At 42.2% G+C, this 17193-nt stretch overlaps 1 protein-coding gene across 2 annotated transcripts in view; it reads right to left on the bottom strand.

Annotated features, from left to right (window-relative positions):
• ZNF280D (zinc finger protein 280D) overlaps window positions 1–17193 on the bottom strand; it is a 180401-nt gene that overhangs the window by 16580 nt on the left and 146628 nt on the right. The window lies entirely within an intron of this gene.

The raw sequence follows: 17193 nt of genomic DNA, 5'->3' as shown, positions 1-17193 counted from the left end.
TTAAAAACTTCACCCCTCAAAGTATTCAAAACAGCATTTAGAAAGTTTCTTAACCCTTTAGACATTTCACAGGAATTAAAGCAAAGTAGAGGTGAAATTTACAAATTTTTTTACATATTTTTTTTGCAGAAATTCATTTTTAATCTATTTTTTTGTAACAGAAGATTTTACCAGAGAAATGCAACTCAATATCTATTGCACAGTTTCTGCAGTTTTTAGAAATATCCCACATGTGGCCCTAGCGTGCTTATAGACTGAAGCATCGGCCTCAGAAGCAAAGGAGCACCTAGAGGATTTTGGGGCCTCCTTTTTATTAGAAAATATTTTAAGCACCATGTCAGGTTTGAAAGGCTCTTGCTGTGTCAAAACAGTGGAAATCCCCCCAAAAGTGACCCCATTTTGGAAACTACACCCCTTGAGGAAATTATCTAGGTGTATAGTAAGCATTTTGACCCCGCAGGTTTTTTGCAGAAATTATTGGAAGTAGGCCGTGAAAATTAAAATCTACATTCTTTCAAAGATAATGCAGGTTTAGCTATTTTCTTCTAATTTCTACAAGGACTAAAGGAGAAAAACCACCACAACATTTGTAAAGCAATTTCTCCTGAGTAAAACAATACCCCACATGTGGTCATAAATGGCTGTTTGTACACACGGCGGGGCTTAGAAGGGAAAGAGCACCTGTAATGATGGGGGTAGGGAAACAGACAAGTGAGCCCTAATCTACCCCCCACTCAGTCCCTGCCTACTTGCAACGACCCGCCCTAGGCGACGGGGTACAACTGGGCGACGGTCCCTACGCTCAATAAGTGCACGACAGACAAACAGACAAGGGTACACAGAAGCTAAGGGAAATGGAGCAGTTGCCCACGGCAACACCGTGAGCAACAAGAGTGGTGAACGAGCCGAGTCAAACCAGGAGTGTACGAGGTACCAAACACAGAGCAGGAGAGTAGTCCGTAAGCCAGGGTCAATATGAAGCAGGGTCAAATAGTTCAGAAGCTGCAGCAGGGCCAGGAAACCAAACAAGAAGAATCACAAGCAAGGAGGAACAGGAAAGGCAGGTATAAATAGACAGAGGGCGGGAGCTAGCTCCGTCTGGCCAGGCTGTGATAGGCTCTCCCACTCCTAAGCCTGCCATCCTGAGTGGTGGAAGATGGAGTCAGTCTCACAGACATAGAAGCAGGTGCAGACTGATTACCTATGGGCGTTGATACAGAAGCTGTGCCTGGCAGATCCTTTACAGTACCCCCCCCTTTTATGAGGGGCCACCGGACCCTTTCTAGGTGGACCTGGTTTATTGGGGAAACGAAGGTGGAACCTCCTGACCAATATCCCAGCGTGAACATCCCGGGCGGGTACCCAAGTCCACTCCTCAGGCCCGTATCCTCTCCAATGGACCAGGTACTGGAGGGAGCCTTGGACCATCTTGCTGTCCACAATCTTGGCCACCTCGAATTCCACCCCCTCAGGGGTGAGAACGGGGACAGGAGGTTTCCTCGAGGGCGCCAAGGACGGGGAGCAGCGTTTAAGGAGGGAGGCATGAAACACGTCGTGTACTCGAAAAGATGGGGGCAACTCCAGTCGGAAGGAGACCGGATTGAGGACTTCAATGACCTTGTACGGCCCTATAAACCGGGGAGCAAACTTCTTGGACGGGACTTTAAGGCGCAAGTTCTTTGACGATAGCCACACCAGATCCCAGACCATAAACAAGGGGTTAGCAGAACGTCTTCTATCTGCCTGAGTCTTTTGTATGCTCTGGGACGCCTCTAGGTTCTTCTGAACCTGGGCCCAGACTGTGCACAGTTCCCGATGAACGACCTCTACCTCGGGATTGTTGGAACTACCAGGTGAAACGGAGGAGAACCGTGGATTAAACCCAAAATGACAGAAAAAGGGGGAGACCCCTGACGAGTTACTGACCCGGTTATTAAGGGAAAATTCGGCAAGGGGAATGAATGAGACCCAATCATATTGGATAAAACACCTTAAATATTGTTCTAGAGACTGATTAGTCCTCTCAGTTTGGCCATTAGTTTCAGGATGGAAGGCAGAGGAGAAGGACAGATCAATCTCCAACTTTTTACAGAAGGCTCTCCAAAACAAAGGAACTAATTGTACCCCTCTGTCAGAAACAATATTGACAGGGACCCCATGGAGACGCAGGATGTGTTTGACAAACAAGGTAGGTAACGTCTTAGTATTGGGTAGTTTCTTGAGAGGCACAAAGTGGCACATCTTACTGAAGCGGTCTACTACAACCCACACCACCGACTTGCCTTGAGATGGACGCAAATCGGTGATAAAATCCATGGAGATATGGGTCCAAGGTCTCTGGGGAATGGGCAAAGAACGTAGTAAGCCCGCTGGTCGGGACCTGGGAGTCTTGGACCTAGCACAAACCTCACAAGCGGCGACGTAGGCCTTAACGTCTTTAGGCAACCCAGGCCACCAATAGTTTCTGGCAATGAGGTGCTTGGTACCCAGGATGCCTGGATGACCAGATAGTGCGGAGTCATGATTTTCCCTAAGTACCCTTAGCCGGAATTGCAGGGGAACAAACAGCTTGTTCTCAGGAAGGTTCCCGGGAGCTGAACCTTGATCAGCCGCAATTTCAGAGACTAAATCAGAATCAATAGAGGAAATGATTATAGCTGGAGGCAAAATACAAGCAGGATCTTCCTCCGAAGGAGGGCTGGCCATGAAGATACGCGACAGTGCATCAGCCTTAATATTTTTAGACCCAGCCCTATAGGTAACCAAAAAGTTGAATCTGGTAAAAAAATAATGCCCATCGAGCTTGTCTCGGGTTTAGCCTCTGGGCAGATTCTACGAAAACCAGATTCTTGTGGTCGGTATGTAATGATGGGGGTAGGGAAACAGACAAGTGAGCCCTAATCTACCCGCCACTCAGTCCCTGCCTACTTGCAACGACCCGCCCTAGGCGACGGGGTACAACTGGGCGACGGTCCCTACGCTCAATAAGTGCATGACAGACAAACAGACAAGGGTACACAGAAGCTAAGGGAAATGGGGAAGTTGCCCACGGCAACACCGTGAGCAACAAGAGTGGTGAACGAGCCGAGTCAAACCAGGAGTGTACGAGGTACCAAACGCAGAGCAGGAGAGTAGTCAGTAAGCCTGGGTCAATATGAAGCAGGGTCAAATAGTTCAGAAGCTGCAGCATGGCCAGGAAACCACACGAGAAGAATCACAAGCAAAAGTAGGAACAGGAAAGGCAGGTATAAATAGACAGAGGGCGGGAGCTAGCTCCGTCTGGCCAGGCTGTGATAGGCTCTCCCACTCCTAAGCCTGCCATCCTGAGTGGTGGAAGATGGAGTCAGTCTCACAGACATAGAAGCAGGTGCAGACTGATTACCTATGGGCGTTGACACAGAAGCTGTGCCTGGCAGATCCTTTACAGCACCATTTGGCTTTTGGAGCTCAAATTTTGCAAGAATGGTTTGCGGAGGCCATGTCGCATTTGCAAAGCCCCTGAGGGGACAAAACAGTAAAAACGCCAAAAAAGTGACTCCATTTAGGAAACTACACCCCTTGAGGAATCTATCTAGGGGTGTAGTGAGCATTTTGACCCCACAGGGGTTTCATAGATTGTATTAGAATTGGACAATGAAGATAAAAAAAAAATAATTTTTTTCCAATAAGACGTAATTAGCTCAAAATTTTTCATTTTCTCAACAAAGGAAAAAAAGAACCCCAACATTTGTAAAGCAACTTTTCTGGAGTACGGAAATACCCCATATATGGCCATAAACTGCTGTTTGGGCACATGGCAAGGATCAGAAGGGAAGGAGTGGCATCTGGCTTTTGGAGCACAGATTTTGCTGGATTGGTTTCTCTGCACCATGTCGCTTTTGCAAAGCCCTTAAAGAGGCTCTGTCACCAGATTTTGCAACCCCTATCTGCTATTGCAGCAGATCGGCGCTGCAATGTAGATAAGAGTAACGTTTTTATTTTTATAAAACGAGCATTTTTGGCCAAGTTATGACCATTTTTGTATTTATGCAAATGAGGCTTGCTAAAGTCCAACTGGGCGTGTTTAAAGTAAAAGTCCAACTGGGCGTGTATTATGTGTGTTACATCTGGGCGTGTTTACTTCTTTTACTAGCTGGGCGTTCTGATGAGAAGTATCATCCACTTCTCTTCAGAACGCCCAGCTTCTGGCAGTGCAGACACAGCGTGTTCTCGAGAGATCACGATGTGTCGTCACTCACTTCCTGCCCCAGGTCCTGCATCGTGTCGGACGAGCGAGGACACATCGGCACCAGAGGCTACAGTTGATTCTGCAGCAGCATCAGCGTTTGCAGGTAAGTCGATGTAGCTACTTACCTGCAAACGCTGATGCTGCTGCAGAATCAACTGTAGCCTCTGGTGCCGATGTGGCCGACACGATGCAGGACCTGGGGCAGGAAGTGAGTGACGTCACAGCGTGATCTCTCGAGAACACGCTGTGTGTCTGCACTGCCAGAAGCTGGGTGTTAACGAACAGAAGTGGATGATGCTGATTCGTCAGCATCATACACTCCCATTCCTAACGCCCAGCTAGTAAAAGAAGTAAAAACGCCCCGATGTACACACATAATACTCGCCCAGTTGTACTTTTACTATAAACACGCCCAGTTGTACTTTTGCAAGCCTCATTTGCATAAATACAAAAATGGTCATAACTTGGCCAAAAATGCTCGTTTTTTAAAAATAAAAACGTTACTGTAATCTACATTGCAGCGCCTATCTGCTGCAATAGCAGATAGGGGTTGCAAAATCTGGTGACAGAGCCTCTTTAAAGAGGCTCTGTCACCAGATTTTGCAGCCCCTATCTGCTATTGCAGCAGATAGGCGCTGCAATGTAGATTACAGTAACGTTTTTATTTTAAAAAAACGAGCATTTTTGGCCAAGTTATGACCATTTTCGTATTTATGCAAATGAGGCTTGCAAAAGTACAACTGGGCGTGTTGAAAAGTAAAAGTACAACTGGGCGTGTATTATGTGCGTACATCGGGGCGTGTTTACTACTATTACTAGCTGGGCGTTGTGTATAGAAGTGTCATCCACTTCTCTTCAGAACGCCCAGCTTCTGGCAGTGCAGCACTGTGACGTCACTCACAGGTCCTGCATCGTGTCGGCACCAGAGGCTACAGATGATTCTGCAGCAGCATCAGCATTTGCAGGTAAGTAGCTACATCGACTTACCTGCAAACGCCGATGCTGCTGCAGAATCATCTGTAGCCTCTGGTGCCGACACGATGCAGGACCTGTGAGTGACGTCACAGTGCTGCACTGCCAGAAGCTGGGCGTTGTGAAGAGAAGTGGATGATACTTCTATACACAACGCCCAGCTAGTAAAAGTAGTAAACGCCCCGATGTACGCACATAATACACGCCCAGTTGTACTTTTACTTTTAAACACGCCCAGTTGTACTTTTGCAAGCCTCATTTGCATAAATACGAAAATGGTCATAACTTGGCCAAAAATGCTCGTTTTTTAAAAATAAAAACGTTACTGTAATCTACATTGCAGCACCTATCTGCTGCAATAGCAGATAGGGGTTGCAAAATCTGGTGACAGAGCCTCTTTAAGGTACCAGTATAGTGGAAACTTCCCAAAAGTGACTCCATTCACGAAACTACACCCCTTGAAGAATTCATCTAGGGGTGTAGTGAGCATTTTGACCCCACAGGTGTTTCATAGATTTTATTAGAATTGGGCAGTGAAAAGAAAAAAAAAATCCTTTTTCTTCAATAAGGCATAGTTTTAGCTAAAAATTTTTCATTTTCTCAACAAATAAAGGAAAAAAAGAACGCTAATACTTGTAAAGCAATTTCTCCCGAGTACGGCAATACCCCATATGTGGTCATAAACTGCTGTTTGGGAACAGAGTAGGGCTCAGAAGGGAGGTAGCGCCATTTGGCTTTTGGAGCGTGGATTTTGCTTGGTAGTAGATTTGTTTGAATAGTGCTGGTGTTTCCGTTTATAATGTGGGGGTACATGTAAGCTGGGCAGAGTATATAAGCGGCATAGTCAGGTGGTATAATAATGGGGTAAAAAAAAAGAATAAAATAATCCATAGACGTGTGTTACGCTGTGAAGCAATCCTTTATGCACAGGTGCTGTCGCACTGATAAATGTCCTTCCTTATCCCCTTTTTGGTCCACACTCTGCAAGTTTGCAGTTTGGGGAATTTTGCTGGGAAGTGTTGTCCTGGTATAATACGGGCGCCCTCGCTTCCAGCAGATATGTTTGGGCCCTCCGCTTCCTGGTTCCCTAATTTTAGGGGCCTTGATAATTCGCCACTTGAAACAGAAGAAATGTTCCCTCGGACCTGCACAATTGCATATTTTTTTCTTTCCTGACTTATTGGAGCCATAACTAATTTTATTTTTTCATAGACGTAGTGACATGGGGGCTGTATTTTTGCGAGACAAGCTGTAGTTTTTATTGGTACCATTTTGGGGTACATGAGACTTTTTGATCACTTGTTATCCTTTTTTTATGGGAGGCCAGATGACAAAAAAAACAGCAATTCTAGTATATTTTTTTTAGTTATTTTTATATAGCGTTCACCACGCATCATAAATTACATATTAACTTTATTCTGCGGGTCAGTACGATTCCGGCGATACCTAATTTATAGAACTTTTTTGTGTTTTACAACTTTTTGCACATTAAAATTATTTGTGAGAGCCATAACGTTCTAATTATGTCGTGGACGGAGCTGTATGAGGTCTTGTTTCTTGCGAGATGAGTTATAGTTTTTATAGGTACCATTTTTGGGTACATGCGACTTTTTGATCACTTTTTTTTAAATTTTTGGAAGACAAAGTGACCAAAGAAACAGCAATTATGGTAGTATTTTTTAGTTTTTTTTTTACAGCGTTCACTGTGCGGGATAAATAACATAATATTTTTATAGTTCAGGTCGTTACGGTTGCAGCGATACCAAATATGTATGGCTTTATTATTTTTTTCAATAACAAATGACTTGATAAGGGAAAAAGGGCGATTGTGCTTTATGTTATTACTTGAAACTTTTATTGTATTTTTTACAACTTTTATTTTTACTTTTCTACACTTTTTTTTACACTTTTCTTTAGTCCCACTTGAAGCTTGAAGCCTATGTAGTGCAATGTATTAGAACTGTCAGTTGTTCACTGACAGCAACCAGATCAGGCTCCCCCTCCGGACGGGGCCTAATCAGCTTCCGTAATGGCAGACAGGAAGCAATTGTTAGGCCTCCTCTTGCCATAGTAGCAGTCGCCAGCCTTGTCATCGCATGGCGGGCTGCCGATTTGCCACATACCGCTAAGATGCAGCGATCGCATTGGATCGCTGCATTGAAGGGGTTAATGGCAGAAATCGGAGCCAGCTCCGGTTTCTGCCGATACATCGGGGTGTCCGCTGTAACATGCAGCGGACACCCACTGCTGATGACGCCGTCTCAGCTTCTGAGCCGGCGCCATCTTGCCGATGGTACCGAAAGCCTTTTAGGCACCGCCGCCAAGCGGGGCATAGGAGGCTTTCGTTGCTGGCAGACCGCGAGGTAAGTATTAGGCCTCCGATCACCTTTGCAGCTACCGGCAACCCAGCGATCACGTTGCTGGGGTGCCGGTGGCTAAAAACTCCTCACATGCTGCAATCTGTATTGAACGCAGCATGTGAGGGGTTAATCGGCCGGATCGGTGGTTAGCTCCGGTCGTGGCCATTGCATCAGGGTGCCAGCTGTAACATACAGCTGGCACCCGGCGGTGATGGCGCTGGCTCGGCTCCTGAGCCAGTACCATCTCCTTCACGTACAGTTACGTGGAATTGCGCTAAAACACCAGTTCCCATCACATAACTGTACGTGATTTTGCGGGAAGGGGTTAAGTATTTATTTATTGATTTAGTAAAAGGGATGTTTTAAATTGTCTCATCTTTTTGGAATTTCTGTATTGTTACTGGTGCGACATATAGATGTAATCACACTGACTTTAGATATTGTGGACTAATGCTTTTGTTAAATTTTTAACTATTTAAATCCTTTGGTAAACTATTTTTCTAACTATTCTAACTTTGGTAAACAATTTTTCTAACTACTGAAATACAGTTCAAGCTTATGCCGGTAAAGAAAATCTTTATAGACTACAGTGTATAAATTATTCATACACTTCAGCAATCTTCAATAATTACCTCACAGCGCTATGAATGATTTATTTACTCAAGATACACTGTTAAAGCAATAACATTGCCTGAGATGAGTGTTCTGTAAAGTCATCAGTTCTAGAAGTCAGCTAACCTTTAACAAGGACCTTCCTTGCTTTTAGAAATACCTGGCAAAACGTTATTTAGCCGCGGCAGCAATGACGTTTTTATGTGCTGAACTGTGTTGTATCTAGCCACCACACCTGTTTTGTGAGGTTATTTATCACGGCCTAAATGATTCATGACAACGTTCACTTCTGCGACATTTAGCATACTGGGCCAATATATTTTGTTACTTTTCTGCCTTAGTAATCATCTCACCTAGTATAAGAGATTAAGTAATATATGATTATTTGGGTGCAATATAAAGAATAATCATATCTGTGCCTACTTTTGTGAAAAAACACAATTACACAACTTACCACCAAGCTCACATAGCTTACAAAACAAATCATCCAGCAAAAGTTACTTTATACAGAAATGTACACATTGATCTGTTACAAATTCTTGCACTAAAGAAACTACTAAACCGTTTGGTTACAAAAGGGTATTTGCAACTTTGTACCTAGCCAGCACATACTCCAGTCATAAGTAACAAATCACACCATTACTAAGCAGGGGCATGGGGTGGTTTTTTATACTGATGGCCCATTCACAGGATAGGCCATCAGTATATGATCAGCAGGGCCGACTTTAGGTTGGATGGCGCCCTGTGCGGTACTCTCTATTGCTGCCCTTCTCAAATGAAAAATTAACCACATATATAAACGCGCACATACTGGAACATATACACTGTGTGCACAATTATTAGGCAAGCAAGTATTTTGACCACATGATAATTTTTATGCGTATTTTACAACTCCAAGCTGTATAAACTTGACTGCTTATTGGACTGAAGAATATCAGCTGATATGTATTTGTGTAATGAGGGAGGGTGTGGCTTAAGGTGATCAAGACCCTATATCAAGCAGAAGTATTAGGCAGCTTGTTTGGCAAAATGGGCCAAAAAAAGAGATTTAACTGACTCTGAAAAGTCAAAAAATTTTAAGTCTTTCAGGGGGATGCAGCACTCTTCAAATGAGCTGAGATATTGGGGAGTGATCACAGAACCATCAAACGTTTTGTTGCAAATAGTTAACAGGGATTCAAGAAACGTGTTGAGAAAAAAAAACTTACATTTACTGCCAAAGATTTGAGAAGAATCCAACGTGAAGCGACCAGGAACCCATTATCCTCCAGTGCTGTCATATCCAGAACTGAAACCTCCCTGGAGTGCCCAGAAGTACAAGGTGTTCAGTGCTCAGAGACATGGCCATGGTAAGGAAGCCTGAAACCCGACCACCACGGGACAAGACATATAAGTTGAAACGCCAAGACTGGACCAAGAAATATCTGAAGACAGATTTTTGCCAGATTTGGCCTAGCATTAACTAGAGGCAGGGCAGACCTGGCTGCCATAGAAGACACCAGCACCCTGCAATCGTAAAGCAGGGTGACGGTGGGGTGGGTGAGAGAGGGATCCTCCTCCCTCCCTCCAAAACCACTCAAATGCGGCGCATGCTATTGAGCGCCGCATCTGAGGGGTTAAATGAGCACGATCGATAATGATATAAATCTCGCCTGTTCGAGCAGGTCTGCTCCCAGCCCTCAGTTACCTCCGGTAGCTGAGAGAAGGGCGATTTAACTGCTCCCTGCTTTCTTTGTTTATTTATTTCTGATGCAGCACCGTCAAAAGCCCACTGCATCGGAATAAAGCCCATTAGTGGCCACCGTAAAAATACTAATGGGCGGTGACTAACGGGTTAACAGATGAAAATAGACACGTGAGTGGGGAAAATTTTCCTTTTTTATTTAGTTACATAATAATTGTGCACACGAATAGTTGCTCAATAATTATGCACAAATAGATATTCTCCTATGAAAGCCAAAACCTCACTTTTATTTTCTTAAATATTCAGGTTTGAGGTTTCTTAACATTTTGGATTGACTGACAGCACTGTAGTTGTTCAATAATAAAATGACTGCTCAAAAATAAACTTGCCTAATAATTGTGCATACAGTGTATACTGTACATACATAAAGACATACCAGGAAATATACACACGTACACATAGGTAAATATATATACACAGACACACGCACAGACACACAGGAGGCATGCACGAATATATATATATATACTAGTCCTTCTCAATGAATTAGAATATCATCAAAACGTTAATTTCTTTCAGAAATTCAATTCAAAATGTGAACCTCCTATATTATATAGATTCATTACACACAGAGGGATCTATTTCCAGCTTTTTTTCTTTTAATATTGATGATTATGGTAACAGTTAATGAAAACCCCAAATTTAGTGTCTCAGAAAATTAGAATATTATATAAGCCCAATTTCAAAAAGGATTTTTAAACCCTTAATGACCGGGCCATTTTGCGCGTTAATGACCAACGATTATTTTTTGTTTTTTCACGGTCGTATTCCAGGAGTCGTAACTTTTTTTTAATTCCGTCGACATAGCCGTATAAGGGCTTGTTTTTTGTGGGACGAGTTGTATTTTGTAAATGCACCATTTTTAGATGCTTATAATATATCGATTAACTTTTATTAACTTTATTTTATGAGAGAATTGAAAATAAGCAGCTATTCCAGCATTGATTTTCACGTTATAAATTTACGCAATTTACTATGCAGCGTAAATAACATGTTACCTTTATTCTATGGGTCGGCACGATTAAGGGGATACCAAATATGTATAGGTTTTATATGTTTTCCTTTGTTTGCACAATAAAAACCCTTTTAGAAAAAAATTACTTGTTTTTGCATCGCCACATTCCAAGGGCCGTAACTTTTTTCTTTTTACATCAATGTGGCCATATAGTACTATTTTGGGGTACATAGGACTTATAGATTAAATAAAATTTAATTTTTTATGGGGGGAATGGGAGAAAAGAGAGAATTTTGACGTTGTTTTTGGATGCTGTTCATCTGGCGGTTTTATTAATGTGTTCATTTTATTGTTCAACTCGTATCATATATGTATATGTGTTATCTGTTTTGACACTTTTACTAAATAAAACCACGTTTTGGGCAAAAAAGGTAGTTTTATTTTATTTTGACTGTACATTTTTTTTTCACAAACTTTATTTAACTGCTACATTTTTTTTTTTAGTCCCACCATGGGAATTCACCATGCAATTTGCTGGTCGCATATATAATGCTTTGGTATACTTAGTATATCAAAGCATTATTGCCTGTCAGTGTAAAACTGACAGGCAATCTATTAGGCCATGCCTCCGGCACACATTAGATGTCGCTATTGACACCGGCATCTAATGGGTTAAACTTCCGGAATCGGAGCGCGCTTCGATACCGGCAGTTGCGGCAGGAGCCAGCCGTGCTCCTGCCGCTGATCGCGTGGGTACACTGGCAGTACGAATGCGATCAGAGGACGGATATATCCATCCTTTTGCGGGAACTAGCTCCTGCACGGGACGGGTATATCCGTCCTTTGTCGTAAAGGGGTTAATACCGAAATGCTGGCCTACTGAAAAGTATGTACAGTATATGCACTCAATACTTGGTCGGGGCTCCTTTTGCATGAATTACTGCAACAATGCGGCGTGGCATGGAGGTGATCAGCCTGTGGCACTGCTGAGGTGTTATCAATGCGGCGTGGCATGGAGGCGATCAGCCTGTGGCACTGCTGAGGTGTTATGGAAGCCCAGGTGGCTTTGATAGCGGCCTTCAGCTTGTCTGCATTGTTGGGTCTGGTGTCTCTCATCTTCCTCTTGACAATACCCCATAGATTCTCTATGGGGTTTAGGTCAGGCGAGTTTGCTGGCCAATAAAGCGCAGTGATACTGTGGTTATTACAGAAGGTATTTGGTACTTTTGGCAGTGTGGGCAGGTGCCAAGTCCTGTGGGAAAAGAAATCCGCATCTCCATAAAGCTAGTCAGCAGGGAGGGGGGGGGGGGGGGGAGCATGAAGGGCTCTAAGATTTCCTGTTAGACGGCTGCGTTGACTCTGGACTTGATATAACACAGTGGACCAGCAGATGATGTGGCCCCCCCCAAACTATCACTGACTGTGGAAACTTCACACTGGACCGCAAGCAACTTGGATTGATGCCTCTCCACTCTTCCTCCAGACTCTGGGACCTTAATTTCACAATGAAATGCAAAATTTACTTTCATCTGAAAACAGGACTTTGGACCACTGAGCAACAATGCAGACGAGATGAAGGCCGCTATCAAAGCAACCTGGGCTTCCATAACACCTCAGCAGTGACACAGGCTGATCGCCTCCATGCCACTGTTAGCCATGATCATCAACATTAAAAGAACAAAATGCTGGAAATAGATCACTATGTGTGTAATGAATCTATATAATATGAGTTTCACTTGTTGAATTGAATTACTGAAATAAATTAACTTTTTGATGATATTCTAATTCATTGAGAAGAACTAGTATATATATATAACTTAATGGTAGAAGGCCTATAGGATTTTTCAATTTTTCCCAGAATCTAGATTCCTAAAGTAATAACGGAACCAAGAATTAAAAGTGACCTTAAGGGCACATTCAGACGTGGTGGAATTGCTGTTGAATTCCGCTGCGGACAGTCTGCAGTGGAATTCTACAGCAGCCGTGTTTTACATTTGTTTCTATACATTTTTAGGAAAGTTAGTTCAAATGTTGCAGAAAATAACTGTGCGGAAATCAGGCTGTGGTGCAGAATTTTCTCATGCTCATGACGTTGAAGAAGCGGAATTTCACTGCGGATTTCAGCCTTTGCAATGCAAAAACTGAAATCTGTGGCAAGTCCACTGTGATTTCTGCAAGGTCTGAATTACCTGTCAAATATGCAAATGTTGGTGCAGATTCGTTGCATAATTGCCCCAAATCTGCACCAACATTTGCAGCGGAAAAATTCCGCCACATCTGACCTTGCCCTAATGCTCAGTGATGGTAGAGTGGGAGAAGTGCCTGGGGTGTCAGAGGTACGCAGTAAGAAAGTACTCCCTTGCGAATGGAGTTTGACCACCAATATTTAATCTGTTCAATAAGGAAGGCTTGGTGATATTTTTCAGGATCTGGTAGTCCCATCCCACCCATTTTCCAGCTCGAGGTTATCACCTGGAATTGAGTCCTGGAATGTGAACCTGCCCATACAAAATGAGTAATAGCTTTTTGTAAAGAATTACAAAAGGATCTGGGAGTGGAATTACAATTGTATGAAATAAGTACAATAAAATTTGGGGGACCATCATTTTAGAAAGTGCAATCCTGCATGCCTGTCCAGGAGAGGGCATAATTCTAGTTGCTTGAGAATGGAGGCCAACAAGAATTTAAAGTTTCCCCTATTTAGAGAGCTGAGCTAGAATTAAGGGTGATACCTATACATTCAATATACTGTTTGTTCTATTGTTATGGGAAGATTTGTGCATTTTTTTTACACTAATGAGTAAAAGCATTGTATAGCCAAACAATTCAATACTGAAAAATAAAAATGTTTACTTAAAGAGGATCTGTCATCCACCACTGTTGTCTTACATGGAGGTCCAGGCCTTTTGGAATTCACGAGATCACCAGCGTGCTTTTTTTTAAAGAATGTACCAAACTGTTGATTTGGCCACTCCTAACATTTGTGCCTCTGACGCTGTCCTATCAGCATGAAGCTGGTAAAAAAAAAATGTGAAAGACTGAGGCTGGAGGAATTAGCCATATCTCCAGAATCGCAATTCTAGCTGAAACAACCGGAGGTATCTCCAGTTGAAAACACAGTTGGGAATGGAAGCTGTATATTATAAGATCACGCTGTGTTGCTGGGCATGGAAGGGGGAGAAGCTGTTTGACGATTTGACAGCGTCATGCAGAAAACATTACACGGCCCAAAGTAAAAAGAAAAAGTAATCTCCCATTTGGCAAGAATAGCCAAATTAGCATATTCAGAAAAATGTTTTTAACTTTGCAAATAATAAACGTTTTTGAAAAAATAAAAATCACACTGTAGTTGTCAGCATCATAGCGCCTATTAGATTAGTTAGGAGATAGGGCATTAACCCCTTCCCGCCCCAGCCCTTTTTCAGATTTAAATTTTAGTTTTTTCCTCCCCAACTTCCAAAAGCCATAACTTCTTTATTTTTCAGTCGATATAGTACTATGAGGGCTTGATTTTTGCGGGACGAGTTGTAGTTTTTCATAGCACTATTTATTGTGCCATATAATGTACTAGGAAACGGGAAAAAAAATATTTGTGGCGTAGAAAATGAAAAAAACATTGATTCCTCCATTGTTTTTTTGCACGTCGTTTTTACAGAATTCACTGTGAAATTAAAACAACATGTTAACTTTATTCTGTGGGTCAATACGATTACGGCGATACCAAATATATATAGTTTAGAAAATTTATTTTGTGTTGCCAAATTCCGAGAGCCATAACTTTTTTTATTTTTCGGTCGATTAAGTATTATGAGGACTTATTTTTTGCGGGATAAACTGTAGTTTTTAATGATACCATTTTGGGGAAGATGCAACATTTTGATAACTTTTTATTTCATTTTTTGTAGGAGATGTGGTGACCAAAAAATAGAGACTCTGGTGTTTACAATTTTTTTTTTTTACGGCGTTCCCTGTGCAGGTTAAATAATGATATATTGTAATAGTTCAGACTTTTACGGACGCGGCAATACCAATTATGTTTATTTATTTTTTTACTATGCTCTAGGGGGAAAATGGGAAAAGTTTTTTTTTAACTTTAAATTTTTTATTTACATAAAAAAACAACTTTATTTAAATCATTTTTACTTTTTTTATTAGTCCTCCTAGGGGACTTCAACCAGCGATCGTTAGATATACTGCAATACTAATGTATTGCAGTATATCGTGATTCTGACAGGTTTCTACTACTTAATACGAGCACAAAGATGGCGGACCTGGGGGCCTTCATTAGGCCCCCAGGCAGCCATAGCAACCATCGCCCCCCCCCGCGATTCCGTTGCAGGGGGCGCGATGAGCTGTTAGAGGGGGTCGCCCCCCTCTTTCTAACGATTTAAATGCTGCGGTCGGTATTGACCGCAGCATTTAACGAGTGGGATCGCGTTCTAGCGCGATGCCGCTCGTTACTCTGAAGTTTCGGCTGTAACAAACAGCCGAGACCGGCATCGTATGGAGCGGGTTCACTCCGTGAGCACGTTCCATACTTCCCCTACCCGACTTTGGCGTATGGATACGTCAAATGTCAGGAAGGGGATAATAAACTGGTGACAGATCCTATTTAACCAGTTCAAGACCAGGTCATCACACCCTGTTAATGACCAAGCATAGTTTTTTTTTGTACAGGAGGGTTTAAAAGCTATATATTTTTTTCTCGTTCGAATATTTAAATAATGTTTACATCTTTTTTATGTGATACATAGGAGTTTAGTACTATGCCATTTTTAATTTAGGGCATGTTTACCTCTCCATTGGTGTTTCTGTTGTACTCCTCCGTTAGAGGAGCAGAACAACGAAAAAAAAAGCACTTGTCGGAAGCCATTGACTTCAGGTTTCCATTTTGACGTCCATGGCTTTACCGGAAAAAAAGCGCAGCATGTTGTGCTATTGTTTCTGGTATTTTAGACCAGATCTGTGACAGAGGCCCCTAACAAAGCCTTCAAACCTGATGTGAACAGGACACTTAGTATAGGCACTTAGTATTTATACAATTTTTTGGAATATTGGGGGAAAATATAAAAAAAAAAAACAAGCGTAAAGTGTATTTAATTTTTTTTTCTATATAGCAAAAAGTGCAACTGAAATGCATCTTTAATTGTGTCCCCCTTTTTGTAACTTTTTTTTTTATATAGGAGATATACAGTTTTAAGTCGTCAGGGCTAGAAGCTACGTTTGTGGCTAGCGGTGAGGAAGTGTTCAAGCTTTTTCAAGCTGTAAACGCGAGTCGGGGTGCTTCCGTTCTTCTGGACAACTCGATTACATCTTATATTTATGGGTAAGACATGGTATGTCATACAGTCTTGTCTGGGACACTATTTACACTCGCACTCAGTTGGACACCTTTTTAGTACTTGTCCATTGGCTTAGTTGTTCATAACTATTTCTCAGATGTTACAATCTTTCCGTCTGTGCTTATTGTCTATTTTGTTGTTTGCGCATGGTATGTTATAACATCATTATACAGAATGCTTTGTTCTGACTCCCTGAGTATATTTGGAAATGACATTACCTGTCCCATACTATTAATGCACCTTTTTACTTTGTATGTATGCATTAAATACTCTGTTAGGGTATGTGCACACACACTAATTACGTCCGTAATTGACGGACGTATTTCGGCTGGAAGTCCCGGACCGAACACAGTGCAGGGAGCCGGGCTCCTAGTATCATACTTATGTACGATGCTAGGAGTCCCTGCCTCGCTGCAGGACAACTGTCCCGTACTGTAATCATGTTTTCAGTACGGGACAGTTGTCCTGCAGCGAGGCAGGGACTCCTAGCATCGTACATAAGTATGATGCTAGGAGCCCGGCTCCCTGCACTGTGTTCGGTCCGGTACTTGCGGCCGAAATACGTCCGTCAATTACGGACGTAATTAGCGTGTGTGCACATACCCTTACTGCTATGGTATTAATTCCTTCACTAATGTGGCCCATATACAGTTAATTCCTGTTTTGGATCCTCTGTATATTTTATATCCCCTCATTGTTTAAATCATAATAAAATTTATATTTTTCTACTTTTCTATTATAAATAGTGTCCGACTCCTCTTTCTCAGTGTTTAATTTTAACAATTGACTAAGAAACTCCACAAAGGAAACAAAGATGAAAAATAAAGAATAATAGTCATTTCATATTTATGGAGAACTGCTTTCATGAGGGCGTAGGCGGCGATCCTACTCCAGAAAAACATTATTAATGCTACGCACCTTAATTAAGAACGCAGCCTAGTTTTGGCCTTAAGGCTCAGAGCCTATTTTTCAAATCGGAC

This window comes from Rhinoderma darwinii, chromosome 3, assembly GCF_050947455.1.
Source record: "Rhinoderma darwinii isolate aRhiDar2 chromosome 3, aRhiDar2.hap1, whole genome shotgun sequence".
NCBI lineage: Eukaryota > Metazoa > Chordata > Amphibia > Anura > Rhinodermatidae > Rhinoderma > Rhinoderma darwinii.
Note: the sequence above shows the minus strand (reverse complement) of the source record. Positions and strands in the feature narration are given on the sequence as shown.